Below are 8,347 nucleotides of genomic sequence, written 5' to 3' on the forward strand. Positions count from 1 at the left end.
GTGGAGACCTTGGGCCACCTGTTATACATTTTCCCTTCTTTCTTTTCTCTTTCCTTCCCTCTTTTTTCTGATAGAGTCTAACTAGTAAGCCAGACTGGCCACAAACTTGTGGTAGTCCTCTTGCCTCAGTCTCCTAAGTCCTGAGGTTACCGACACGAGCCATGGCATTAGGTTTGTCTTTGTAGAAAATAACTCTCTTGTAACGAAAGCCATGAGTGGTCCCCAGCTAACAGGCTGCCAAGGAACTGGGCCTCCTTGGCCTTGGATAACATCGAGTCATAACATCAAAGCTGCCTTCGGAGTGTCCCACCCACCCAGCATGTTGGTACTGCTCTTTTTTTTCTCAGCCCTTGCAATGCCAGGCATGGTACTAGGACATCAAGAATGTGTTTAAATGCTTACTTAAGAATTTAAAAAGGGACCCCTGTTTCAAACCTGTTGAGTGTGTGTTCCTTAAAACCAGTGTAGAATGCTGCTGATAGCTCTCTGTTTACAACACAGTATCTGGTTGGAGGGGAGATTATGTCTCTATAGAAGGATCCTGCAATCTGGTTCTTTATCCTATAAAAGAGGAGCTATAAACTCTGAGATCACCGGCGGAGCGATTGACTGCTAATCAGGCTTCAAACCCAAGTCTCTTGATTTTCAGTTCCGTTTCCTTTCATTTACAACATTCTGACCTCACATATGATCACACCACTGTGTGGCTTTTAATCTGCTATGTAACCTCTCTGTTCTTGGCTCATCTGAAGTACAGGTATTCTCAGCTACTGAACTCATGGAGTTTTGTACTAAGAAACACATGAGATTTTTTTTTTGAGGGGGCTGGAGAGTGCTTTTCTAAATGTCAGGCACACATAATTAATTTTCCAGTAAATTAGAGTTTTAATTAGTGTTTTGTGATGCTGGGGGCTGAGCCTAGGGCCTCGTGCATGTTAGGCAAGTCTTTGACCAGTAAGTTACATCACCAGCCCTATAGTTAAAAAAAAAAAAAACCTAACAATTGGTCAAGATCATATTCTAGAAGCATATTCTTCCTAATTGGGTTAGGGGAAGGAAATGCATCCTGTGCGTGATGTTTGTGCTGGGAGTTTCTGTGCTAACTAGTGTTTGTTCAATATAGTGTTCTGTGGGACTCAAGGTTTTTCCTAACTCTGAGAAAAGTAATCCGTTAAATCTCTTCAGGCCAAGGTAACAGTGATAGTTTACACAGTTCAAAAATGCTATGGTCAGGTTAGCACAATGTTATTCTTTCCAACAGCAGGTGGGGAACCTCGGCAAACAATGGCTGGTGGGTGGGAGAGAGCTTGGATCCCAGGCTGAATCTTCTTGGAGATGGAACAGGAAATGATTGTGTGTCTGGCCCCTAGCCAGGAATCCCTTGCTAGCATCTCCCCAACCTGGTATGTGGTCTACCCTCACAGGGAGCACCTCACAGGGAAGGGGCAAGGGCCAAAGCACCTGGGATGTAGGCTGCATCGTGGGTGCTGGACAAGTTGGTTGAACGCTATTGTCTTCTAGATTCTGCTGGGGCTTCCCACGGTGAGATTAGCTAAGTGAAAACTGTAACCCAACACAGTGAGTTTGCATCTTGATGAGTGCAAAGCCAAAGCAAGCATGACCAAGGCACAAGGGCGTGGAGAAAGACTTAACACCTGCAAGATGAAAGCAAAACCCAGACTTAGTTCCAAGACAATGCCCTCTCCCAACAAAGGAAGCATGGGGACTTTGTGGAGGGACTCACATAGACTCACAGAGGAAGGCACGTTAGGGGTGGACACATTCCTGAGCATGCGCACCTAGGGAGTGTATTCTTGGTCTGTTCCCTTAAGGCTTTAACTGAAAGAGGGAAGGGAATAGACACTTTGGGGTGGGCGTGTGTGCACAGAACAGTGCCTCTGAGCATGTCCACCTTGCATCATGAAATTTTAGCTGAGAGGAAAGAAAAGGACCTTGCCTTGCCTAGCCCCTTTGGTTTTCTCTGAGAGGTTTCCATCTTAGGTCACTGTATTTCTTAGTTAGTATTGGACTGCACATCTTGCTTCGTATAAGGCAGAGCTGTTTGTGCACGAGGGGAACTCGGAAGCACTCCACGTCTTTTCTTTCTTCCCTCTGGCTCCAGCGTTGGCTCAGGGTTGGGTGCGTTCCTAAATATTTTATGCTTTGAGTTCTTAGCTAATGACTGAATGGTTACAATCACTTTAAAGTGTTAAAAGACCTTTCTGTTGGAGATGTTTTCAAATATATGCAAAACAGAGAATATTATATAACCACAAGCCACTTACCTGTTATCAGCATTCAGTCAAGGCAAGACTTGGAAAACCTTCAGTTTAGCTGTTACTTTAACCCTTCAAGGTTTTCTCTGTACTGTGCACTTTATAACACACTTGAGGACGATGGTTGATCTTTTCTGTTGGTTGGATTTAGAACCACTTAGGACTCCAAGGAACCTTTTGTGTTGTTGGCCAGCTTTTCTGAAGATTTAGCTAATTAGACAGTGGATTGGGGGCAGAACCATCCTGTACATGGGTAGCACCATCTGATGGTCTGGTATGGGGGGACTTCATACATTAAAAGATAAAGAATGAGAAGGCTAGCCATGGGGACTGACACCTTCTCTCTCTGCTTCCTGATTAGCATAACTTGAACTACTCTGCTCTACCATTCCATCCCTGTCACTTGGCCTATTGCTCCAAAACTGAGACACACACACACACACACACACACACACACACACACACACACCATACAGGTGTACAGCGATGGAATCTCTTCAGTCCTGGGGTTTGTGATGAACCATTTAGGGAAGGATACCCACCCTGTAGGTGAGAAGCACATCCGTTGTACAGGGCTGATTCTGTAGCCCCGAGCTGCACACACTCATTCCGTCGCCTTTAAGGAGAGTTCTGAAGGACCCACTGTTCACCTTGCTTTCTCTGCTTTGGTAATTGTTGCAAGTCAATGAAGAGTGCACACTGCCTAGCACAGGTAGTGTTCCGTGTTTGCTCCTGCCATGGCCTTCGGACATTCTTCCCACTGTTGCTTCCCACCGGGGCTCTGATACCGTGTTCTTAGGGAAGTCTTCGGTTCTTTCCAATCCAAGCTGGGTTTTCTAGTGATACGTTCATACAGAATTGAGCCGTTCTCTCCCTTTACTCTTATCTTAATCTCTCACAATATATTCATCTCAGTGATGGCAATATATATTCATTCCTTAAGAGTACACTCTCTAAGCCTGCCACTTCTCCACTGTCTGTGGAGTGCCCAGAATGTGACAGATGCCAACAAATTGTGGACTAACTGAACGCTACTTTGCTGTCCAAGGTTAAGACAGTACAAAGGTAAAATGAGATCCCTGGAAACCAGCTGCTGGATGAATCATCATGGCATGGGAAGTTCAACACTGCAAGAGATAAGAGACAATGAAGGAAAACAACTCCAGTTCACAGGCAGTGCACGGTTAACTGCCAAACAAGCAATGTCTGAAGATGTCAAAGGCATCAGGTTCAAAGAGAACAATCTCTGCGGGCTGGGCTGGGCTGGCTTCAGACTGTATCATCTTTTGAAATATAAAAGCCACATGTGAACATACTGATGTCCTGGAAGCTGAAATTCTTGCTCATGATAATGAGTGTAATTTAATTTCGAGTTACAAGAGTCTCTAGTTCGACCCCGAAGTCATGGCAGTAACGCTGCCTCTCCACATCACTCCAGCATGGATGGAACCTGCCCTTTCTCAGGTTCGGAGACGGGTCTCTGGCTTATTAGTGATAATTGTCCTCAGGCCTCCAATCTGTCCTTCCTTTGCCAGATTTCTCATGTGTTGTCTCTCATGGTTTTGTGATAAGGGACTTGTTTTCATATGATCCGATAAGGAGAGACAGGCCCCGGGATTGATTTGGAAGTCGTGGGCTGACTTGTAGAAGCCAGTCTGACATATAGGCCCAGAATCTGGTACCTGAGACCAGCTCTGTGTGCATCTGCCTGAGTTTCAGCACATCCCCGTTCGTGTCACTCTTTCCCACACATCTTGCTTTAAAGCATCATTCGTGAAGGCAAAGGTCCTCAACTAGGCTGTTGCCACGGAAACCTCAGCACACAGGGCTTGGCGGGTGTTTGGTACCTGCTCGTTGAGTGGAGGAGGGTGAGGTTCTAGCCATGAGTGAAAGCACAGAGGCCAGAGGCTATCCACCTCGGATCTGGAACCTCCTCTGCTTGTAACTTCAGGGTGAGGTATTGTCCTCTATCTCTTTATTTCCTTTGACATTACCCAATTCCAGGTGCTTGATTGTAGTCACATGAGCAGATATCAATTAAGTGGAACTAGAGAACCCTGGGCAGTCATTTGCCCATGGGGTGAAGAGGAAGGAAAGGCAGACTTGAATGAGTTGACTTAGAGTGAAGTCCCTGTTCTCTTTTACCCATTGTGCAACCCTGGGCAAATCACTAGACCTCAGGGTCTTAGCTAACTCATCTGTGTGATGGGAATATTGGTGACAGCAGTTGTTGTCCCAGGGCAGTTGCAAGGCAGCCTGGCTGGGAAGAGTATGGTAAACAATGGAATGCCGGGAGATAACGTCATGGTGGAACTGTGCCAAGACAACTCGGAAAGGCTGGGGATTCCCACAGGGCAGTGAGCAGTGTCTTTGGCCTTCAGATGGACTCTGTGCTGACTGGGTCTAGATTTCCAGGTCTTCACCTCCAGGAGCTCCAGCTGTTACTGCCTTCCTTTGCCCAATCTCCCCTAGGCTCCTTATGCTGGCTTACCCAGCCTGGTGATGAGTCAGAACAAATGCAGCCTGACAGCCTGAGTTATCTGGAATCACCTTCCAAAACCATATCTGCATCCATGTGTGAGCGGAGGGAGGGAAAACAAGGACAGGGTGCAGGGGTGCAGAGGATATGCGAGCCATTTTCTCCCCTCACTGCCAACCTTGAAGTTGTCTTGTGGTTTCCCAAGGTTTCTCCACTCAGTGCCAGCCTTGCAGGTACAATAGAGATCTACTGGGTTTGATTTGAGGGAAGCCAAAGATGCTCTCTCAGGCTCTTAGATTGGCCTGGAATTTTCCCACCTGAACTTTTAGTTTGATGCCTGTATGTGCCCAACGAAACACAATTAACCATTATTAACTTCTGAGTTTCAGTGTACTTTACCTTAGAGTGGAGGGTCAGGGACACAGAAGGGGTCATTTGGGGGTCGGGAAATACACCGTTAGGAACCATCTTGAAAGGATATCCTGGGGTGGAACACTGTGTGAGGGCCTATGGAAGGGACCACGGAACTCAGGCAAGGTTGGGGGGAGGGAGGATGAAAAATTGAGACAGGGAAGTGGGAGCAAGGGGTGGAGGGCCTTATTTTAAAAAACCACCCTAATTTCATCATAGGTCTGCACAGAGGAGCTGCTCTGCCTTAGCAAGCTCGTTACTATTACTGCTCACTAGCATCAGTGGAAATGGTTTGTGTGTGCTCGTGTGTGACGTGTGAATGCCTGTGCACATGTAGGCTCCCACCAGTGACCACGCAGAGGGAGGACGGTTAAGATACATCCCTCCATTACTCCCTGCTCTGTTGCCATGAGGCAGCGTCTCTCGTTGAGTTCAGGCTCACTATTTAGGTTAGACTGGCTGGACAGCAAGTTCCCCCTGTCGTTTGTCCATGGTGGCATTATAGACTGCCGCTTGCTATGCCTGGCCCTTTCCCATGGGTACTAGGGATTCAAAATCAGAAGCTCAGGTCCTCATGTTGGCACACCTAGCATTCCCATGTACTGGGCTATCTCCCCAAGCCTGGAAGTATAAGTTACTTTTACTTAAACTTCAGGGCGCCTTTAATTTTGTCAAAATAAAAATAGTGCTATTGATAAGTCAAATTTAATTTAATAACATTGTTATAATTTTAGGCATAAGGCAGTATGGAAGCTTGCTCCAGATTTCTCTGCTCTATGCTTTCTCCCAAGCCTATTCTGTTCCAAGTTACTGCTGCATGTGCGCTCGTGTGCACTCCTCTCTGGAGTGCAATTAATTCTGCAGGCCGAGCCACCGTTCTTAGCCCATGATGTCTACCATGCTCTTATTTATTTGCTTGTTTGATGACTTGCTCTCCCTGAAGCTTGTTCAGGGTCATGTTTTGTTTTGTTGTTTGGGTATTTTGTTTGTTTGTTTTGTTTTTGTCCTTGAATGTTAGTGGTTCTCCACAGTGGTTACAAGCTAAACTCGTCTTGCTTGAACTGCACTCTAAAGGGGAAATCAGACCCTTTAGAAAAAAGACCAGGTCCTACCACACAGCATTTGAGCTCTCCCTGACCAGAGCTCAAGGGCTGTTTGCACTTTCATTTTGCTCTGGTTCCATTCTCTTTGCCTAGGGAGATAAGAAAGCTTGTCTTTGTCATCAGTGCACCACTCAAAGGGTGCACACTAATCATTGAATCGGATGGCACACAGCGGGCACACAATGCATCCGTAGTGATTTAGAGTCCCAGAAAGAAAACACCCAGTGTACACCCTGTCTGTGGTTGGTTTTCCAGAGGGTTGTGAGGTGCCCAGTTCTCCCAGGGAATATCTAGAGTTTAGATCAAACATCTTAACCACAAAGTGGGGAGAGGGGGAAATATGTTCCTTATCTGAAGAGAGATATAACATGTTCCAGGTTCTACACAGTGCACAGGGTCAAAAAAGTATATCTTCAGTCAAGTTTGGCCTTTGCTACTAGCCTGGCTGGATTGTGATTCAAACACATTTGCAATTCCCAGTTGTGTCTCTATGGTTCTATGATCTTCTAGAGACTGTGTTCAGAGCTTTGCTGAATCATCTTTAAAGCCAGGTAAACTCCAAAGGCACAGAAAAGCACACCTAGGGAAACCAGGAGGACAGTGCTCTGTATGTCACAACAGAAACTTTCACAACTTCCTATTTAAAGGGACTCCAGGGTTTGGGGAGATGGCCCAGTCAGTAAGTTGCTTGTGTATCCATCAGGGACCAGATGTTTGGTACCTGTAAAAAGCCAGGCACAGTAGTGTGCTGCCTGTATTCCTAGCCTCAGGAGGGTCCCTGGAGTTTGCTGGCTAGCTAGTCTTGCCAAATTGTTGAGCTCTAGGTTTAGTGAAAGACTCGTCTCAACCAATAAGGTGGAGAGAAGAGAGGAAAACACCTAATGTTAACCACTGGACTCTACACATGTGCAAATACACGTATCAGAACCTACACACACACACACACACACACACACACACACACACACACACACACACACACACACACACAAACGAGGGAAGTGGCAGGGAAGAGGAGAGACTGCCAACTACTTTTCCCAAAATTCCTCTTTCAACACTTAACAGCCTCCCTATGTCACCCCTGGCCTCCCTACTCCAGGGGCAGATTCTCGAGGGATGGAAACAAATCCTCTTTGGGCTCCCCCTCCCTTGGAAAGTAGGGGGAGCTAATTAGTTTAAATACTCTCCTCTCCCCTCACATCTAGAATGTTAGTTACTAGGAAGTACTTCTTACTCAGAGGTCAGAAATTAAGTGTTCTCCATGCTTTAGAATTCCTGAGTGATCTCAGTCTAGAAAATCTCATTCAGGGTAACCTGCTGTGGCCAGTGGTGTGCTGGGGCCAGTTTAAACCAGTCCACTGAATGTAGCTCTTCCCAGCCTTGCTCTCAGTGATTGGGTTAGTAACTCGAACTCTCCTGTCCCAGAAGTATTTACACCACTGTAATCAGTAAACTCCATATGCCAAGTCTCCCGACCTTGGACAAATTAAGCATTTACCAATGCAGCAGACATTGGCCCATGGTTTTCTCTGGCTTGTGTGTGAGACCTCAGAGGAACACCTACACAGTTTCCTGTCCCTCATTTATATACAGTATTCTGCAGCAGACACCAAGTCTCTGTACCTCAAGCCTATTCCAGCTTAGTTTTGTCTCTCTTCTCTTTCTTACTCTTACCACTGCTTATATGCCTAGGATTGTCTTTTCTGGTTGACTCTAGATCAAATCTGAAGCTTGTTCAGGGTCATGTTTTGTTTTGTTGTTTGGGTATTTTGTTTGTTTGTTTGTTTGTTTCCTTTTTGTCCTCGCATGTTAGTGGTTCTCCGCAGTGGCTACAAGCTAAGCTCCTCTTGCTTGAGCTGCACTCTAAAGGAGAAGCAGAAGAGACCAGGTCCCACCACGCCTCTCTCATCTACATCAGGTTGACTTGAATTCTTATTCTTCCATTAGTGGAATGGTTTGGGCCCCTTCCTGCTTATGTTTTGAGGTTACTTCTCCTCCTGAAATCTTGGATCTGCTGCACTGGTCTTATGTAAGAATCAGTGTGCAATGCAAGGAAGTTTCTAGTCTCACAAAGCTAA

This window comes from Rattus rattus, chromosome 1 (assembly GCF_011064425.1).
Source record: "Rattus rattus isolate New Zealand chromosome 1, Rrattus_CSIRO_v1, whole genome shotgun sequence".
Taxonomy (NCBI): domain Eukaryota; kingdom Metazoa; phylum Chordata; class Mammalia; order Rodentia; family Muridae; genus Rattus; species Rattus rattus.